Here is a 22,596-nt window from a genome sequence, read left to right on the forward strand (position 1 = left end):
ATTATTGTAAAGATACTTGGAGAGCTACAAGATGACACAGATAAACAAACAATATCAGGAAAACAATGCAAGAACAAAATGATAGGAACAAAGTTCAACAAAAAGATAGAAAACAAAAAAGAACCAAACAATAATTTTGGAGCTAAAAGAATACAATAACTAAGCTGAAGGATTCAATAGAGAACTTCCATAACACACTTTACCAAGCAGAAGAAACAAAGAGCTAAAAGATAGATCAACTGAAATTAATTCAATCAGAGGAAGAGAAAAAAAGAAAGAAAAAAAGGAAAAAGGAAGTAAAAAGAATGTTAAAAACGCAAAGACCTAGGGGTCTTAGAGGACATCATTAAGAGAAACAATGTATGCATCATCAGAGTCCCAGAAAGAAGAGATGAGGGAAAAAATAGAAAATCTATTTAAAGAGATAGAGTATGGGAACTTCCCAAACCCAGGGAGAGATTTGGACTTCTTTGTTCATGAAATTAATGTCACCCCAAAATTTCAACCCACAATGATATTCTCCAAGATACATTATAATAAAACTATCTAAAATCAGGTGCACCTGGGTGGCTCAGTTGGTTAAGCATCTGCCTTTGGCTCAGGTCATGATCCCAGGGTCCTGGGATTGAGCCCCATGTCAGGCACGCTGCTCATCAGGAAGTCTGCTTTTCCCTATTCCTCTGACCCTCTTCCCTGCTCATGCTCCCTCTTTTTCTCTCTCAAATGAATAAATAAAAAATCTTTTAAAAAATCTGTCTAAACTCAAAGATAAAGAGAAAAATTTAAAAGCAACAAGGGGAAAAAAGTCTCCTATGAAGGAACTCACATAAGGCTGTCAGCAGATTTCTCAGCAGAGACTCACAGGCTGGGAGAAATTGGATGATATATTCAAAGTGCTGAAAGAAAGAAACTGCCAATCAAGAATGCTTTACCCAGCAATGTTGTCCTTCAGATATAAAGTGGAGATTGATTCTTTCCTAACAAACAAAAGCTGAGAGAGTTAATTACCACAGGACCTGCCTTACAAGAAATGCCAAGAAGATTTCTTCCAGCAGAAAAAAAGGATGCTAATTTGTAATACAAAAACATATAAAACATACAGCACATTGTAAGAGTAAACATATAGTCAGATTCAGAATAGTCTAATATTATAGTTTGGTGGTGTGTTAAATCTCTATTATAAAGATTAATGAACACAAGTATAAACATAACAGTAGCTACAATAACTATTTAATGGATACACAATATAAAAGATGTAAATTGTGACATCAAAAACATAAAATGGGGGAAGTAAAAAGGTAGAGTTATTGGACGTAAAAGAAGTTAAAATGTTATCAGTGTAGACTGTTATATTTATAATAAGCTTTCTGCAAGCCACCTTGTAACCAGAAACTAAAAATATACAGTAAAGTCACAAAAGATAAAAAGAAGGAAATCAAAACATACCACTGTGGAAAATTATCAATTCATAAAGGAAGACAGCAAGAAAAGGAAAAAAAAAACAAGGGAAATATTAAATACCAGAAAATAGTTATTCAGAGGGTGCTAATAAATCCTTACCTATTAGTAATTACTCTAAATATAAATGCATTGAATTTTCCAACAAAAAAGACACAGAGTGATTGAGCAGATTTAAAAAAAAAAAATGGTCTTACTATATGCCAATGCCAAGAGACTCATTTGGCTTTAAGCACTACACAGGCTCAAACTGAAGGGATGGAAAAAGATATTCCATGCAAGTGGAAACCAAAAGAGAGTAGTAGTAACTATACTTATATCAAACAAAATAGAATGTAAGTCAAAAGCAACAATAAGAAACAAAGAAAGTCATTATATAATGATAAATGGGTCAATTTATCAGGAAGATATAACAATTATATATACACCCAACATTGGAGTACCTAAATTTATTAAGCAAGCAGTAACAGATCTAAAGGGAGAAATAGACAGCATGCAATAATTGACAGGGGAGTCCAATACCCCACTTTTAACAATGAATAAGTCATCTAGAAAGAAAATCAGTTTGGAAACATTAGACTTAAACTGTACTTTAGATTGAATGTACCTAACAGATATATATATAGAGAGAGAACATTCCATCCAACAGTATCAGGATACACATTTATCTCAAGCACACACAGACCATTCTCCAGGACAGATCACATGATAGGTCACAGCACAAATCTTAGGAAATTTAAGAAGGTTGGAATCACACCAAGTATTTTTTTAATACAATGGTATGAAACTAGAAATAAATAATAGGAGGAAAACTATAATATTCACAAATATGCAGAAATTAACAACACACTCCTGAATAACCAATGGGTCAAAGAAGAAATTAAAAGGGAAACTAAAAAAAAAATCTTGTAAAGTATAAAAAATTACACTAACACAAGCAAACATGGAAACACAACGTATCAGAACCTATGAGATGGTGCAAAGGCAAAGCTAACAGTCAATTAAGTGCACTGTGATAAATGCCTACATTAAGAAAAAAAATATTTCAAATAAACAACCTGATTTTACATCTGAAGAAACTAGAACAAGCAAAACACACTAGAACAAGAAAAACAAACGAAGCCCAAAGTTAATGGAAGGAAGGAAACAACAAAGATCAGAGCAGAAATAAAGGACAGGCTGGAAAAGCAAAAGACTAATGATGCTAAGAGCTGTTTTTTTGTTTTGGTTTGGTTTTTGGTTGTTGTGTGTGTGTGTGTGTATTTTAGATAAACAGCACTGACAAAACTTTAGCTAGACTAAGAGAAAGAGAGGGAAGACAAAAACAAAATCAGAAAGAGGAGACGCTACACGTGATACCACAGAGATACAAAGGATCATAAGCGACTACTCTGAACAATTACACACCGGCACATTCAATAACATAGAAGTACATAAATTCCTAGAACCATACAACCTACCAACTCTGAATCATGAAGAAATAGAAAATATGGAACAAATCAATTATGAGTAAGGGGATTGATTTAGTCATCAAAAACCTCCCCCAAAGGAAAAGTCCAGGACCAGATGGTTACAATGGTGGCTCCTATCAAACATTTAAAGAGAGACTCTTTCCACCAAGTTCTGGGAGGGCAACTTAAAAAGACAGAACTAGGTACTTACCCAGGTTTATGCTTACTAATACACCAATTAATTAGTTGGATTATTACTATTCTAATGAATAAGAGCACTAAAATCTCAGACCACAGTGAGTTGGAGCTAGCCCTTCACCAGAAATCTCTCATCTTTACAAATGGCCACATAGCTTGGTTCATGTATTAAACCACCAACCACGAAGGCATTCTCTCTCTCTTTCTCTCTCTCTTTACCTCATATTATGAGAAGTTTCAAGTTTATTAAAAAAGTAGGGAGAACAATATAGTAAATACATGTATCTTCTTCCCAGGTATAATGGTTTCCTATTCCTGGCTACTCTTCTTTCATCTACCTGACCTCTCTCTAAACTACCCTCTACCACTCACTGGATTTATTTTTCAAAGATTATATACACAGATAGAGGAGGAAGTCTGTTAAAGGCCAAAAAATGAAATAATGAAATAAAGCGTGAAAGAATAGCCCTAGGAATTGGTTAAATGTGATGACTAGGAGCCTGGTGTTTAGTGTGGAGACTAACACTGGAAATTATTAAGAAATAAGCTTATTATTAATATAGAATGTCCCATGTACAAGACACTTGGATGACGGCTTTACAAGCATTTTTTTTTTTTAATTTTCATAACTCAAGGCGCCTGGCTAGCTCAGTTGGTAGAGCATGAGACTCTTGATTCTCACAACTTAGTACACCATTATTAGCTTCACTTACAAATAGAGATATGGAGGTTAGGCAAAGCTAAGTAATCTGTTGTGGGCAACATGATGAATAGAGAATAGAGGGAGAACTGGAGCTCATTGTCTGAGTCCAAGGCCAGAATGACACCTGTGGAAGACATGAGCGAAATTGAAATGCCGTGGACAGTTGATGCCTGTCTTTTGTGAAGTGAGCACTTATTTAACTCTATTTTTAAGATTAGACTCTGCCCATTTGTCAGTGAGGTAGTTTGTCATACAAAACATCAGCCAACTTTTGTTCACTCAGACACAGCATTTTTGAAGAGCTATAGCATTTCACCTCCTCAAATAATGACTGTCACTGGATTCAAGTTTGAGCCCATTCCACACTCACTGTCATTCCCCTCTGGCTACTGGAAGTGACCCTTTCTCGTTCAGTCATGCTCATGGTGAAACTTTTATGCAAAAAGCCTCATCTTCAGGTCCCATCCCTATCACCTCTCACTGTGCTCTTTGCTACCATTTATGATTTTATTTAAACTACTCTGTGTTCTTCAGGACATGATTTCAAGTGTCTCTTCCACTGTCAGTATGGATAGTCATCACCAGGACTACCAATACCTTCCAGTAGCAAACCATTTGTTCAGGACCTCTCATGAACTAGGTGCTGGAGTCAAGGGCTTTACAAATGTCATGGCGTCTCATCCTTTGTTGACACAGATTCCTCATTTTTCAGATGAGAATTAATGACCAGAGAGATTAAACAGTTTCCATATGATTATTCTCTCATTTCTGAAACAAATATTTATCAAGCACCTTCTATCTTCTCAATGGACTGGAAATACTCTCAGAAGTTAGGGAGATAAGGATGCCGTTCTTATGGCATTCACTTTCAGCTGAGGGAAATAGACCACAAAAAGAAACAAATCGATGTCAAGATGGGTTGAGGCCATGCAGGAGAGAATGAGTGGGAGAGCCAGGTTGGAATGCCTCCCCTTGCCTCTGCAACCCTGCCTTGAACCCCAGCCTGGTTCCTTCAGCCTATTGATGAAGGAGAATCACACACAAATAATGAATCAGGGTAAGAAGTGGAATCTGAACCCCAAAAAGTCTGAAGACATTGTGTGAAATGACAGAAAACTTCCCAATTAGGACATCTTTTGAACTAGATTTTGCACAATTTTTTTAAGGGAAAATGTACATGACTGAGCTTCAAGATACGTGGATTCTCCACTCTAGTTTACTTAAATGACCTAACCAACCACTTAAATCACTTAATCACTTTCTGGGCCTCAGATGCCTTGGCTACAAAAAATGTGTTTGGAGTTGTAAACAGATTATTTCCAAATTACCTCTAACTCAAAATTTTAATGCCATAGTATTTTGTTTTGTTTTGTTTGGAGGGGGGCTATTTTTAACCTCAAAAGTTTGCAAATAAATACAAATTGAAACAGTAATAAGGAATCACCTTACCTTTGTAAAGGTCAGATATCTTTTTCTTAAAAAAAAATTGGGGGCACCTGGGTGGCTCAGTTGGTTAACGGACTGCCTTCAGCTCAGGTCATGATCCCAGGGTCCTGGGATCGAGCCCCACATCAGGCTCCCTGCTCGGCAGGAGGCCTGCTTCTCCCTCTCCCCCTTGTGTTCCCTCTCTCGTTGTCTCTCTCTCTCTCTGTCAGTTAAATAAATAAAGAAAATCTTTAAAAAAAATTGTTATTTTCTATTGCCAATGGAAACTACTTTTGGAAGTTTCCCAGGGGTTTTCTAAGCTTTTTTTCTTCAGTAAAATGCTGTGTGTTAGAAACGTTCTGAGATCTTTCTCAAGTTTGAAAACGATCTCTATCCAAAAGGGGCCTTCTCTTCTTGTTTCCATTTGTTTTATAAGTAATTATACCTACTCTTTAAGGAACTATATGTAATAATTGCTTTCATTATGTTTTTGCTTAAAAACACATGCAACCACATTGTTCTTGACGCTTAGAAGGAGGTTAATTATACTTAATCCACAGGATACTTAACTAGGAATGCTAAATGTGTTAGCTGCTTGTAAGGCCCTGCTGCCTGGTTGGCCATTTGGACATCCCCAGTCTCTCCTCACTGATACACAGATGTCTGAGGCCTTGCAGGTAAAACCCCATGTGTTTGCACTCAGGGCAGGGTACCATGAGCTGGTACTCAGCTGGTGAGGTGGCAGGTGGCCTTATGTCTCCCTTTGACGACTTCACCAGTTTCTTGCTTGTTTGTTGGAGCTCCTTAGCAGAACCAAGCACTGCCAGTCAGCATAGCACCACCACTCATTACCTACCCCCTCAACCTCCAGCCTTTGTCCAATAAGCTGGATTAGAAAACTTCTGCAGTGGTTTGAATAATTGCTGATAAAGCAAAAGAAGCGCTGGTGATTGGCTGGCTTTCAGGCAGGGCTCAAGTTTGGAATTAGCTGTTGTTGCCATTTGGTTGCAGCTTTGGTTAGCATCATAAATAAGCACGTACATATAGAGAACAAAAATGTCAAGGACCCATAGACTCCTGTGCAGGGATACCCCACCCTATAAACTTTATTACATGGCGCATGCGTATATTGCAGGTACATAGAAGATAAAAGCTTTTACTTGTATCTCTGTGTGTGTGTGTGTGTGAGAGAGAGAGAGAGAGACACACACAAATTGTTACAAAAATCATTTGGTATGATAAAATTTAGAAGTAATGTAAGAGTTCAGTATTAGGGAAACATTAATAATGATCCTTCAATATATAAAGCCATTTAGTTGATATTATAAAGATTGTATAGAAATGTTAAAATAATTATCATTGAATGTTAAATGAAAAATGAAAAATACAAAATATCTGTACTCAGATTGTATCTCTGAAAGTGTGTGTATATGGACCAAGTATGGAAAGGAACACATTAAAGTTTTGATATGTTATGGTGGTAGGATTTTTGTTTTTATTTTAAAGCTTAATTCATTTAAAAATATTATCTGCAAAGCATATATTGAAATATATATATTCATCAGGATTTAATAAATAAGAAAATTAAGTAATATGCACTGTTTATCTTGTGCCAAGTCTTTTGTACAGTTGATGTTCACAACCGTGTTGTAAGGCAGATATTATGCCCATTTCATAAATTAACAGAGCAAGGCCAATAGACCAAGGCTAACTTAATTGTCTAAGTTTACCATAGTAATAAGTGCAAAGTCAAGTTCAGTGCTCTTTCAATTTTAACAAAGTCTTATAGTCAAACTCCTGAAGTGAGATACATAAAAAAAAATGCTTGTTAGCCTAGAATGCATATGTGGAGGGAAAGAGAGGGAGGGAAATAAAACAAGTCTCAGGACTGAAAAGTAATCATTCCTTTTTTAGAAATAGTTTACTCTTAGACAACAGATATGCCTAATTTTACTTTGCATCTTAAGTAAATGAAGTTATTTCTACTACTTTTAGTGTTGCTAACAAATAAAATCCTAAGATGATTATTCATCTTTCTGTAATCAAGAGAATGTTTGTTTTGTCCCTACAGGACTAAATTCCATTGGCCAATAGGGAAAGCATGTGGCAAAAGTGATGACATCCAGGCATGGAAGAGGGGATAACCATCTGAGCTGGGGGAACAAAAAGGAGATAAACAGAGACTCAGAAAGTTTGATATAGAGTGAGCAAGAAGCTTGGGGTATTTCTGCAGACAGAGGAAACTGGCTATGTTTAAGCCAAGACAAAGTGTCATGAATGTTTTAGGCACAATGTCAGCCGAATGCAAATAATGGGAACAAGCCTATTATAACCATAGAATGCCAAGAAAGTGATGTCACCAAGATGGCTACATAGGTTATTCCTAACTTCACTCCCACTCATGAGAAAAAAAATAACAACTCTTCAAGAACAAGAGATTACTGAGAGAATCCTAGAACATGTGGGTGAGACTGAAGCACCTCTCCTCCCACCCCCTGCACCACATTAGCAGGGTAAGAGAAGTGGCTAGCCACTGAAAGCATTGTCCATCTCCCAAGCCAGTGAAGTACCAGTGGAGAGAACTCCCCTGAGCCTCCAGTTTCTCCAATGCAAAAAGAAAACCCTGGGGGCACAACTAGAACCCCCCTCCAGAATTATGGGTCACTTTGTGCAGTCCTCTGCTCTGATATTGTCCCACGGGGATTACAGAGGAATTTGTGGGGCTCAACCACTGGAATCTGACTGTGATGGAGAACAGGAGAGGGGCTTGCAATAACCAGCACATAGATCTTGGCAGACCGAGTTTATACCTGCAGTACCCAAATTGCAATCCCAACCAGTGGCTTTCTTTATCTGCAGAACCATGTGGGTGGCCTACTCAGACCAGAGAACTCAGTGGAGTGTAGATCTGCCTGATTTGGATTCTCATATGAAAAGTGTGGCTAACCCTAGAGTCTGGTTTGCCTGTGCCCAGGCAAGGTCCTGAGTCACAGTCCCACCTACTGTGGAGGGGTCTCCTGGTCCCATGTGAACAGAGGAGCTGGCAGGAAGTTGTGTAGTCCAGCAACACTCAAGCAGAGATGATTGCCCCCAGAACAAAGACAGTACTGGGTATAGAGAGTTCACCTGATATATACAGCAAGAAGGATTAATTCATAGCCAAGGCTGAGGGTAGCTCTCTATCCCTCCCCACAAGGGAGCCTATGTTGGAAATTGAGACTTGCCTAGAGCAACCTCTTCCTTTCCTGCCCAGTCAAGGTATTTGAGACATAGACCTACTCACTGTGGCTCCTAGTCCTTCTGACCCGAAGGGCTGATGAGAACACCTGGAGGTTGTGTGGCCCAGTGGTGCTTGAGTTTAGAGACAGGCATTCAGAGCTGATAATTTATAGAGAAAAATCAATGAACTTGTTTGGCCAAGGAACATGGGGTGCAGGTTGGCTTGAGTTAAAACAACAAAGAGCTTTAAAACTTTAGAGCTACTTCTCCCACTGAACCCAGCCAAGGAAACTAATTCATAGCTCCGTTTATTATGAATACAGCCTCCAGCCTGCATGAACAGTTAGCCTAAGCACAAGGGAAGCTGTGTAGCGCATCCAACAACCATGCTTATGGTGGTGGACAACAGAGAGCACAGCCCATGTTTTTCCCTGTCTGCAGAGCAAAACTGGTAGCTTCACTTGACCAGGGGATTCTGTGCACACTCTTGCCTGGTGCGGTCCTAAAATGACAAACCATACAGGCCCAGAGTCCCATCCTGCTGTGCTGCCAGTGCAGAGAAGATAATTCATAGCCTCATATATTAGTGACTATAGTCCCCTGCCCCAACCATCTAGAAATACTGACCAGAGAATCCAGCCAACCATGGAGACCATCCTATAGTCTCACTTAAGGAGGGAACCAACCCAGCAGTCCTATCCCACTGTTCTCAGTCAATGGTACAACCTCCCATCCCCAAAACCAGATCTCAAACATTTGCCTTGCCCAAAAATAGACCATAATAACAAGCTCCACCTGCCCAAGGACATTACCAGCAGACATGCCCAGACTCACTTTAGCCTTAAAGGCATACATAGACTGAGATTGAAGGAATGTAAAAAGACATTTTTAAAAAATGGTAACCAAAAAAAGCAAGGATAGCTATACTTATGTCTAAAAATGGTAAGTGGAGACAAGGTCATTACATAATGATAAAAGGATCAGGACATCAAGAAGATATAACATTGTAAATATTTATGCACCCAACATTGGAGCACCTAAATATATAAAAGCAAAAACTAACATTATTAAAAGGATAAATAAACAATAACACAATAATAGTTGGGGACTTTAATACCTCACTTTTAACAAAGAAGAGATCTTCCAGACAGAAAATCAATGACAATCAGACCAAACACTATAAACCAAATGACTATATGCTCTATAGGGAAAAACACTATAGACCAAGTGGACCTAACATATACAGAGCATCATATCCAACAACAACAGAATATGCATTCTTCTCAAACAAACATTTTTTCCAGGATAAATCAGATGCTGGGCCACAAAACAATTCTTAGCAAATTCAAAAAGATTGAAATCATACCAACTATCTTCTGAGACCATAATGGCATAAACTAGAAATCAATAACAGGAGGAAATCTGGAAATCTCACAAACATATGGAAATTAAACAAATATTCTCTTAAACAGTCAATGGATCAGAGAAAAAATTAAAGGGAAATGGAAAAGTTCCTGAGACAAATGAAAATGGAAACAACATACCAGAACTTATGAATGCAGAGAAAATAGTTCTAAGAGGGAAGTTCATTGCAATAAATACCTACGTTAAGAAGCAAGAAAGACCTCAAATGAATAACTTAACACTATGTCTTAAGAAAATTAGAAAAGAACAAACTGAGCCCAAAGTTAGCAGAAAAAAGGAAATAATAAAGATTAGAGCAGAAATAAATGAAAGAGAGAACAGAAAAGCAGTAAGAAATATTAACTAAACTAATACTTGTTTCTTTGAAAAGATAAACAAAATTGACCAACCCTTAACTAGACTAACCAAGGAAAAAAGATACAGGATCCAAATCAACAAAATGTTAAGTGAGGGGTGTCTGGGTGGCTCAGTCGTTAAGCATCTACCTTCAGCTCAGGTCATTATCCCAGGATCCTAGGATCGAGCCCTGCATCGGGCTCTCTGCTCAGCGGGAAGCCTGCTTCTCCCTCTCCCGCTCCCCCTGCTTGTGTTTCCTCTCTTGCTGTCTCTCTCTCTGTCAAATAAATAAATAAAATCTTTTAAAAAAATGTTAAGTGAAAAAGAAGACATTAGAATGGATACCATAGAAAGGCAAAAGATAATAACAGGCTACTAAGAACATCTAGGCACCAATGAACTGGACAACCTAGAAAAATTGGGAAAAATTTAAGAAACATACAACTTACCAAAATTAAATCAAGAAGAAGTGGAAAATATGAATAGATCAATTACTAATAAAAAGATTTAATTGGTAATCAAAAATCTCCCAGGGAAGAAAGGCCCAGGCTCAGATGGCTTCACTGGTGAATTTTACCAAGCATTTAAAGAATTAACACCAATACTCTTCAAACTCTTCCAAAAAATGTAAGAGGAGGGATCATGACCACACTCATTTTACAAAACCTGCATTATCATGGTACTAAAACCAGAAAAAGAAATTACAAGAAAATAAAACTGCAGGTCATTATCAACTGACTAAGATAGGTGTAAATATTTTCAATAACATACTAGCAAACCAAATTCAGCAGCATATTAAAAGGATAATACACCATATCAAGTGGGATTTATCACTGGGATGAAAGGATGGTTCAACATATGCAAATCTACCAATGTGATGCATCACATTAATAGAATGAAAGAAAAGAATTGTATGATCACTTCAATGGATGCAGAAAAACTTAGAAAAAATTCAACATCCATTCATGATTAAAAACAATAAAACTCTTACGTTAGGCATAAAAGGAATATATCTCTACATAATAGGGGCCATATATGACAATCCCACAGTTAATATCATACTTAATTATGAAAAGATGAAATTAATTTTTCCTTTAAGCTCAGAAATGAGACAAGAGTGCCCATTCTCACCACTCCTATGCAACATATAGTAGAAGTCCTAGATAGAGCAATCAGGCAAGACAAAAAAAGATAACAGAATTGGAAAGGAAGGAGTAAAATTGCTTCTATTTTCAGATGACAAAGTTTTACACACCAAATATTCTAAAGACTCAACCAAAAAACTGTTAGGTCTAATTAATGGGTTCCATAAAATTTTAGGATACAAAATCAACATTCAAAAACCGGTAGCATTTCTATACACTAATGACAGCATTTCTAAAAAAAATGAAATAAAGAAATCAATTCAATTTATAATAGCATCAAAAACCATAAAATACCTAGGAATAAACTTAACTAAGGAGGTGAAAGATCTCTGTACTGAAAACTACAAGACATTGATGAAAGAAATCAAAGAGGTCATAAATAGATGGAAAGATATCCCATGGTCATGGATTAGAAGAATTAGTCTTGCTAAAATGTAAATACCACCATCAGCCATGTAGAGATTCAATGCAATCCCTATCAAGATTTCAATAGCATTTTTTCTTTTTTACAGAAGTAGAAAAAAACACTCCTGAAGTTTATGTGGGATCATAATCCTTAGCCACTGAAGGGGGTTCTTTGGTACTGAACAAAACACGTTCTGGAATCTCCACCCCAGGCAATAAGTCTCTCTACTTCATTGTTTTGTCTATGCTTCTTATCTCCTTCCCTCTTGGCTGGAAGAGCTGCAGTAATGCACTGGACTTGGATGAGGCAATGGTGTCTCCAGTGGCAGTGCGTTTTAAGGCCAACAGTCAAAATAATGTTACCAGCAGTCAGTGAAGCGATTTCTATATGTTGGTCAGCGAAAGACAAAAGAAGATGACTTATTCTCTCTGTGCAGTTTCCACTAATATTATAGATGGCCAACTGGGGTTTTATCATGCCTAAAACCATAGAACCCCCTTCAGTGACTGAGCAGCCAAATTTGGATTATGCATTGAAATGCTTTCAGCATGAAGATCCCAGTTTGAAAGTGAAGCTAGATCCTGACTCTGGGCAGACTGTCCTGTGTAGTATGGGGGAATTACATATTGAGATTATTCATGACCAAATCAAGAAGGAGTACGGATTGGAAACTTATCAAGGGCCTCTCCAGGTAGCATACCAAGAGACCATCCTAAATGTAGTTCATGCCACAGATCCCTTAAATAGAACTTTAGGAGACAAACATCATCTTCTGACTATAGAACTGGAAGTAAAACCAGTTGAAACATCCTCTGTTATGCCAGTTACCAAGTGTGCTCGGATTGTTAGTGAACACCTTCCTAAGGCTTCCCAAGAGGCCATTGAAAATTGAATTTATAGTGTGTGCCTCCAAGACCCTTGCTTGGGTCCCCAGTTCAATATGTGGCAATTACTTTACATTCACTGATACTTCATCCTGGTACCTCTACAACTATGATTTCTGTCTGTATCTCAAGATGCATACAAAAGGTTCTAAAGAAAGTTGATAAGCAGGTTTTAGAGCCCCAGTTGAATCTCAAGGTTACAGTGACTAGAGATTACCTCAGCCCTGTCCTGGCAGATCTGGCAAAAAGAAGAGGGACCATTTGGGAAATCCAGACTTGTCAGAAAAACAAAATTGTTATTGGATTTGTTCCCTTAGCAGAAATTATGGGTTATTCAACTGTGCTTGGAACACTAACATCTGACTCTGCTACTTTTGCCTTAGAACTATCTAATTATCAAGCCATGAATCCTCAAGACCAAACTATACTGTTCAGCTGGTAAAGTGGCTTCACCCAAGTGCTTTGGGTGTTGGGAGAGAAACTCAGGAGCACCTATCTACTGCATTTTCAGTAAGAAGAATTTTTGTTGTTTTACTGAACTAGATAAACTGACAGTGTCATTGGGGCTGCCCATTCTGTTCTATATAATGAGAAATGAGCTTTGATGTTGAAAGTTATGTACATGAACTATATTGTGTATCTATAAATTTATTATTTGGGATATATTCAGTGTTATCACAAAAAAATGTTTATATGGAATCACAAAAGACTTCAAATAGGCAAAGAAATCCCAAGAAAGAATGAAGCAGGAGGTATGTATGAAGACATAATCATCAAAACAGTGTGGTAATAGGGGTGCCTGGGTAGCTCAGTCGTTCAGCGTCTGCCTTCGGCTCAGGTCATGATCCCAGGGTCCTGGGATCGAGCCCTGTGTCGGGCCCCCTGCCCGGCAGGAAGCCTGCTTCTCCCTCTCCCACTCCCCCTGCTTGTGTTCCCTCTCTAGCTGTCTCTCTCTCTCTGTCAAATAAATAAATAAAATCTTAAAAAAAAATAGTGTGGTAATAAACCCAAGCATATATAGTTAACTTATATTTGACAAGGGACCAAGAAAATCTGAATGGAGAAAAGGCAGTATCTTCCATAAATGGGGCTGGGATAATTGGATATTCACATGCAAAGAAATTTAGCCCCACTCACAAAAATTAACTCAAAATAGATTAAAGACTTAAATGTAAGACCTGAAATCATGAAATTCTTGAAGAAAACATTGGAACAAAGCTCCTTGATATGGGTCCTGGTAATGATTTTTTAGATATGACAACTAAAGCACAAGCAACAAAACAAAAAATAAACAAGTGGGGCTAAATCAAATTAAAAAGCATCATACAACAAAAGAAACCATCAACAAATTGAAAATATATCCTATGGAATGAGAAAAAGATAGTTGCAAACCATATATCTGATAATGGGTTAATACCTAAAATGATAAAGTAGTCATAAACTCAACAGCAAAATATCAAATAACCCAAGTTTAAAAGGGGCCAAGAACCTGAATAAACATTTCTACAAAAAAAATATATGCAAGGCCGGCCAGTGCATGAAAAGATCTCATCTTCACTAGTCACTAAGGAAATGAAAATTAAAACTACAATGAGATGTCACCTCACCTGTTAGAATGGCCATCATCAGAAAGATAAGAGATAACAAATGCTGGTGAGGATATGGAGAAAAGGGAATCCTTGTGCTCCATAGTGGGATTGTAAATTGGTACAGCCACTGTGGAAAATGGTAGAGAGGATCCTCAAGGAGTTAAAAATAGAATTACCATATGCTCCAGCAATTTACTTCTGGGAATATATCCAAATGTACATCTGCATCCCCATGTTTCCATAACAGCGTTATTTACAGTAGTCAAGACGTGGAAACAACATGTGTCTATCAGTGGATGAGTGGATAAAGAAGTTGTAATGTAGGAAATCCTACTGTTTGGCACAACACGGATGGCCCTTGAATTCAATATGATAAGTGAAATAAGTAAGAGAGAGAAAGACAAATACTGTATGATCTCACTTATCTGAGGAATCCAAACGAACAAACAAACAAGCCCATGGAAAAAGAACTCAGACTTGTGTTTAAAAGAGGCAGAGGGTGGGGAGAGGGGAAATTTGGAGGAAGGTGATCAAAGGTACAAATTTCCACTTGTAAGATAAATAAGTCCTAGGGATGTAATGTACCACTTGATGAATGGGGCTATCACTGCTGTATGGTGTATAGGGAAGTTATGAGAGTTAACCCTAGAGTTCTTATCACAAGATTTTTTTTTCCTTTTTCTTTTCTTTTTGGTGTATCTGTATGATATGATGGATGTTAGTTGAATGAATTATGGTGATCATCTCATAGTATATGTAAGCCAAACTATCATGATGTATCCCTTAAGCTTATACAGTGATGTATATCCATGGCTTTCTTAATAAACCTGGTGGGGGGAAGAAGGCCAGGTGAGCCCAGGACTAGTAAGGACCCCCCAAAACGCAGAAAGAATTCCAGGTCTCTGTTTACTCTGTATACCACGGGGCCACAGAAACCCTCCTTCCTCCAAATGGTCAGATGCCACAATGAGCACAAAGAGGGGAGAAGTGGCAGAAGCCATGAGACTGAGCAAGTATCTACAAAAAAACATTTCCTGAATCAGATTAGACTAAATAAGTGTTTCTTTATGTCAATCAGATAGAGGATCATGAAGAAACACTCCATCAGTGTTAGGCAAAATGCATTGGCAGTGCAGTTAAATTGCCATCTGTATTTCCACACACGAATCCCCTCATATACAATATTTGTGTGTGCATTTATATTCATATGTAGATGTGTGTGCACATATTCACGTGTCTTATTGACAGTACAGTTATCCCTCCAGTGGTTTTCTCCAACTAGAAGCCATTATTTGATCAGGAATCTATTGATCAATACCTCAGTCTATATTACACATGGATTTTGTTGTTTCATATCACCCACAATTTACATTGAGCTGCTAATGTCTTTGAAATATGGCCGAAATACTAATTGCAGCATAGTCTCAATTTTTTTGCAGGTCTCCCAATTTTAATCTTTACCCAGAATTTTATTAACGCTTTTAGTATTATATCAGCCATCCCTTCTCCCATTTTCTTTTTCCCAACTGGGCAGAGCTCAGAAAAGACTGGCATTATAATTGTTTTAGAATTATAGAATTATATTTAGAATTATAACTGAAAATATAGAAAATATTCTTTACGTCCGTCTGAAGAAAAGTCATTGATAGTCTATTAACTAAAATATATCCCCCATTATTCAAAAGCCTATAACTCTTGCTCTTTTTTTTAACTCTTAGCTTTTTAATTGAATAATTACATGTATAGCAGTTCTGTTAAAACAAACCAGTTATCATTTTAGGTATGTGTTTATGTGGGTGTGTGTATATGTGTGTGAACATATGTTTATATATAGAGATGAAACATAAAATATATGCAACAATATTCCATTATATGTTATATAATATGTAATATATATATATAATGTATATACATCATATTTAGGTAGATACATTTTATATACGTACCTGGTTTATACACACACATACATTTAATCAAATGTTTTATGTTCAGCCATATACAATTTTGTGAGTGACATTAGCAAGACTTATTTATCTAAAAAGATTGTTGTTGCAAAAAAACTCACTGTTAACTTCTTGAATGCCACTCCATCTGTTTTTTAAAAATTTCTAATGAATATCAAAATACTCATAAAGGAGAAAATAATGCCCCAGAAAATTAGAATGATAGTACAATTGTTTTTACCAAGTGGATACTTTGAGATTGAGGAAGAAAGCACTTAGAAAAATTATGCCATAATGACAAGTATAAAATAGGACTGTAGGGACAATGCAACAAGAATGGTCAGCCTACTAAAATTTAGTTTGTATAAGCATAAGCATGGAAGAAGGAGCTGACGCAGCCCGCCTCTTTCTTTTGGTGTTTGTGCTGATTGGGGTTTAGATGGTGTCCTTGGGGGTTTAGATTCTGTCTGTACCAGCAGACAGAGCCCATCCTTCTCTCCAGGTGACTTCTCCCCCAGGCACTGAGTCCCTTCTCTGCAAACAGCTAAGTAATACCTCAATCCTATTACCAACATTTCTAACTCCAGCATCCCCCTCTCCCTACCCCCAACTCTTAATGCAGGCCTGGTCCCCAAGCTGCAATCAATGAAAACAAATTATTTCACCTGAGTTTAATGTGTGACCTAAACCAGTTTTTCATGTTTGACCAATATTTATATTCACAAATGTAACCAGATACTTTCTAAGAAAAGATTAATCCAGATGTTTTCTGTTTGGTAGATATAGGTCTGTTCTCTTTTGGTGCATTTTCCTTTGTACATTATCATTCTGAAACCCTTCCATCTTTATTCAGTATCTCTCATCCTGAAGCTTCTCTCTGGAGAAAGATGTCTTTTCTGGTCATATTTTCATTTCTCAGGAAAAATCTCATTTTAATACCTCAATCTCAGCACTATTTTTATATATACTTATGTGCTTGGGGAGCATATATGTGAGAGAAAGTTGGTGCTTTCTTTTCCATAGGCAAAAATAAAAAGTTAATTTTAATACTCAAACTTTATTTTAGATTGGTATACTCAGGAGAATGCAAAGTAAAATTTCTGGTCTCACCAAAACTCTTTCCAAAATTAAATGATCCGGGGTTGTTCAAACCTAACTCAGTAGCTATTAGGTTCTTTTTATCTCTTGTCACAAGTTTCAGATTCTATATTTCATACCTCATATTAGTAGAACACTTTGTTCCTGCTGCCCAAAAAGCTAGGTCAGGATAGTGCCTGTGACCTCCAAAATCCTGCCTTTAATTACATCATCTAATGGACTAAAAGAAAAGTGACTTTTAATGAACCACAAATAAGATCAATAAACCATCAAAAATTGGATCCCAAGACAGCTCCTCATCAGATTTTATTTTCTCCATCTCTCTCAAAGGAACTGTGTATTGAAGTTGTCCATCTGCTAATGAACTCCTAGGCTTTATCTACAAGTACTACATCTGATTAGCAATGCAGATAGTCAACATTTCCAGAATGGCACTTAGTTTCACAGATGCAAAGTCTGGGTTATAAAATCAATCATTCATCCCCAAGAGAAGAAGTCATCTTATTGAAGCAGTCTAATTAGGGCCATCTGTCTAAACTGCATGGTGGCTAAGGATTGACCCAGCCAACATAGGAAGTTCTAGGCTCCAGGCATGCCCAGAGTTTTTGGAATTAGTTACCTGGATGATTCTACTTCATCTCCTATCTTTATCTACCTTGCTCCTCATTTCTTTTATCCTCTGTGGTTGGTGACATGGCTACACATATACCCTTCCTCACGCCTCCATATACTAGCCCACCTTGTCTAAGTCTCCCATCTTGATTATCGTTCATCTTTTGCTCAAACGACTTTTGAACAACTCTCAGAGGAACATCTTTGTCTGTTTCTAGTGAGCCTTGAGGTTTTTTCTATACTCCAAAGATCAAGAATGGACGAGCTTTGGCATGATATAACCCATCATCACATATTTTTCAGCCATATGGTGTTTGAAGCAGATTTCAATTTGAGTTAGTTGGAATGTGGTATATATACAATTCAGTTATAATCCCCTATTACACCACATGTTTCTTTACCTGAATAACCCCCTGTATAATCTTGGATCTTCAAATTACAAAATTTTTGAAATAAACAAAAGTAAAATAAAATGGTAATATGAGATTTCATGTATTCAAAAATTGTTAATATATGGCCTTATCTATCTTGTTTGTAGTCCCATCCAATGGACTCTTTTGACCCTAATTCCAGACAACATATAATTTTATCTTTAAATAGCTCATATTTATAAGAAAGTAAGAGACTTTTACTTTAAAAATTATACCTGCAAAACCTTTATCATACCATGTGCAAAGAAAAATAAATTAGTTAATAGAATCAAATATTAAGTATATTAAAATTTCCACAATTCTCTTTCTCACTCCTAAATATCTCCTGCATATCCTATGATGCAATTTTTCTTAACCCGACAAGTATAATTTAGAACCTAAATGAAGTTGGCATCGGTTGATGTCAAAGTCTCTCTTAATCTATCATTTCTCCTTCTTCATCTTGTAATTTATTCTTGAAGACTTTGAGTTTATCAAACTTTTCCCTTCCCTCTATATAAAGCACCCAGCATCTTCTTATACTGGAACCAGTATAAGACTGTGTCTTATACATAGACATGATACCCACTGCCTTAGCGAGGAGACCAGAGTTTTATTGAGAAGACCACTTTACGTAAGGACATATTTCCTAATATCTGCAAGGATCTTAAAAGTAGACCTTCATTCCTTCTGATCACAGAGGATCTCAGACAAAGCAAATTTGGGTGGGGGGGAAGTATCGAGATGAACTTCAGCATAAAAAAAGTGGGCTTTAGTCACTCATACCATCAGGAAAGTGTGAAAATTTACAAATGTCTTCCTATCTTGTTTTCAGATGACCTAACTTCCTGTAACAGTATTATAATTTGGTAACAAGATTTTTTTTTTTTTAAAGATTTTATTTATTTGACAGAGACAGACACAGTGAGAGAGGGGAACACAAGCAGGGGGAGTGGGAGAGGGAGAAGCAGGCTCCCGGCCGAGCAGGGAGCCCGATGCGGGACTCAATCCCAGGACCCTGGAATCATGACCTGAGCCGAAGGCAGATGCTTAACGACTGAGCCACCCAGGTGCCCTGGTAACAAGATTTTGATCTTAGTTCAAGTTCAAAAATCGCCTCTGAGTAAACACACTTTAAGATGTCATCTTTCACACATATCATAAAGAAAAAAAATCCAATTATTAAAAATCTAGATTTGTATTTATTTCTCTAACTAGTCTTTAATGACAACCACCAGAGAGGTGGTGAAGGCCAAATTTTGTGGTGCTTTATTATGGTCAGGATTTGAGTTTATTATAAAGAGGGATAATACACTTTTTGAGAATTCTGAGTTGTGGTGTGACATGATCTGACATATTTTAAAGGCATGATTCTGGCTGCTCTGAAGAGAATAAATGTAGGGAGACCAGAGCCTGAGGTGAGTCAGAGTATCTGGAAGTTTGATGGGGACCTTGGAGTCCACAGTTCTAACTTTATCACTCTTGGAAAGAAAGCAAGAACTATTGCAATAAAGTGGCTTGGATACAGTCTGGACCTAAATTTTTAAGAGCCCAAATATAAACTTGGTTTCAAAAATCTCCATCCTCAAAGATACAAAATAACACATATTTTTGAATTCTTTAAAAAGAAAACCCTGCAATTAATTTTCTGTCTGAAATGTCTAATGAAATTGTTTTACTTTTCAAATTTCAAGTCTCCTGATCCACATATGATGTAGAAGTCCTCCTGGAGAAATTGATGATTAGTGATAAATGCCAATAATGTTCACCATTTAAGACGATATTAATGTTGAGAATGCATAAGCAAATGGGACAGTCCTCCTTGTGCTCCTCTTCACCTAATCAGATTCTTTCCAAATCATTTCCTACTACGAAATCATCTACACAAGCCCAGAGGATTTATGCTCTATTTAAACTCCTATAAAACTTATTTCATATGCCACCATGTGGATTTTGCATTAAAATTTGTTTTTCTCAGTTTTGCCTAATCCAGTGAAGTGTAAAACTCACTGTGAAAAGAAATAAGTTGTTGTTGTTTTCCCTTAAAGATGATAAAATTGAAACTCATAGAGGTGAAGATTTGGCAAGTACATAATGAAAAACAATTTACAGAGCATCTTTTTTGTAAATATTAAGATGAACCAAATCAAATTGCCAATATCTGAGAGTTTTTAACCCCATCACACTATTGCTCTTAATTTGACTCCTACAAATCAGATCCCAAATGAAGGTGACAAGTTGCATTTGGTTGATATGTCATCAAAGTCTTTTATAATCTATCATCTTCCCTTTTTTTTTTATCTTGTTATTTATTCTCAAAGGCTTTCAGTTCATCATCTTTGCCATTTGCTTCTATATGAAGTTTCGTATTACAAAACCCATGCTCTTCCCATTCCACCTTGGTAACTTTCTGGAAGACAGGTGACATCTTAAATGTCTTTTCAAAACATAAATCCATTTATTTAAAACTAAACAAAACCAAAACCAACCCATTCATTCCTCCCACTTCTCACCTCCTGCCTGTGGCAACTATCAATCTGTTCTCTGTATTTTATTTATTTGTTGGCTAGATTTCATGTACAAGAGAGATCATATGGTATTTGTCTTTTACTGTATGACTTACTTCACATCACATAATGTCCTCGAAGTCCATCCATGTTGTCACAATTGGTAAGATTTTAGTCTTTTCTGTGGCTGAATAATGATTCTATTTTGCATAAAGATTTTATTTATTTATTTGAGAGAGAGAGAAAGAGCAGGAGTAGGGGGGGGCAGAGGGAAAGAGAAAAGCAGACTCCCCTCTGAGTGTGGGGTCTGATCCCAGGAATCTGGGATCATGGCCTGAGCCAAAGGCAGACGCTTAACCTACTGAGCCACCCAGGTGCCCCCCCATTGTATAGTTCACACCAAAATGTCTTTATCCATTCATCTATATGGACATTTAAGCTGTTTCCCTATCTTGGCTAATAACACTGCCATGAACATGGTGGTGCATATATCTTTTGATTTAGTGTTTTCATTTTCATTTTCATTTTCTTCAAATAAATACCCAGAAGTGGAATTCCTGGATCATACAGCAGTTCTATGTTTAATTTTTTGAGGAACTTCCATGCTATTTTCCACAGTGGATGCACTGATTTACATTTCCACCAACAGTGTATAAGGATTTCCTTTCCTCTGCATCCTCACCAACACTTTATTTCTTGTCTTTTTTGATAATAGCTATTTTAACAGGTGTGAGGTGATATCTCAGTGTTTTTGGTTTGTATTTTCCTGATGATTAGTGACATAGAACATCTTTTCATGTACCTGTTGACATTTGTACATATTCTTTGTAAAAATATTTATGCAGATCTTCTGCCCATTTTTAAATTGATTGCTTGTTTGTTTTCTACTATTGAGTTGTATGAATTTTTATATATTTTGGATATTAGCCTTTCATCAGAATAAACGATTTGCCATTACTTTCTCCCATTTAGTAGGGTGAACTTTTGTTTTTTTTATTTGTTTGTTCTTTTGTTTTTTCTATGCAGAAAATTGTTCATAGTAGTTTCTTATAGCCACTTGTATTTCTGTGGTGTTAGTTGTAACATCTCTTCTTTCATTTCTGATTTTATTTATTTGAATCCTCTCTGATTTTTTCTTGGTAAGTCTAGCTAAGGATTTGTCAATTTTGTTTACCTTTTCAGAAAATTAGCTCTTAGTTTCATTCATCTTTTCTTTTGTCTTTCTAGTCTATATTTCACTTATTTTTGTTCTAATCTCTGTTACTTCCTTCCTTCTACTAACTTTGGGTTTGTTTGCTTTTTTTTCTAATTCCTTGAGGTGTAAATTTAAGTGGGTTTTTTTGGTGGCTTTTCTTGTTTCTTGAGGTAGGCATTTATCATCACTCTTAGAACTGCTTTTGCTATATCCCATAAATTTTCTACATCCCTTAAATGTCTTTCTGTTCTGTCATGACACTATATTATGGTCATGGAGTTAGTCATCACTACTGCTGGGTAGGCCTTTGTGACCTATCATAGCCTTTATTATAATACAAATATCTGTTAATCTCCCCATTAGACTATGGATATCTTAAAGGCAGAGTCTCTTATTTCACTTAAATCTTTAGCAACTAGCAGAGTGACTGACCAGATGGAAGATCTATATATTTTTGTTTCAGAGTAATATTAATTCAGGAATTAATGCATTATATTCTCTTAAAATCACATGAGAAACAATAATGAGAGCAATTTGACAATAGGTTCTGAAGCTAGACTCCTTGGGTTTAAATCTAGATCCAACATTTACT

This window comes from Leptonychotes weddellii, chromosome 3, assembly GCF_054177405.1.
Source record: "Leptonychotes weddellii isolate Sample4059 chromosome 3, ASM5417740v2, whole genome shotgun sequence".
Lineage (NCBI taxonomy): Eukaryota > Metazoa > Chordata > Mammalia > Carnivora > Phocidae > Leptonychotes > Leptonychotes weddellii.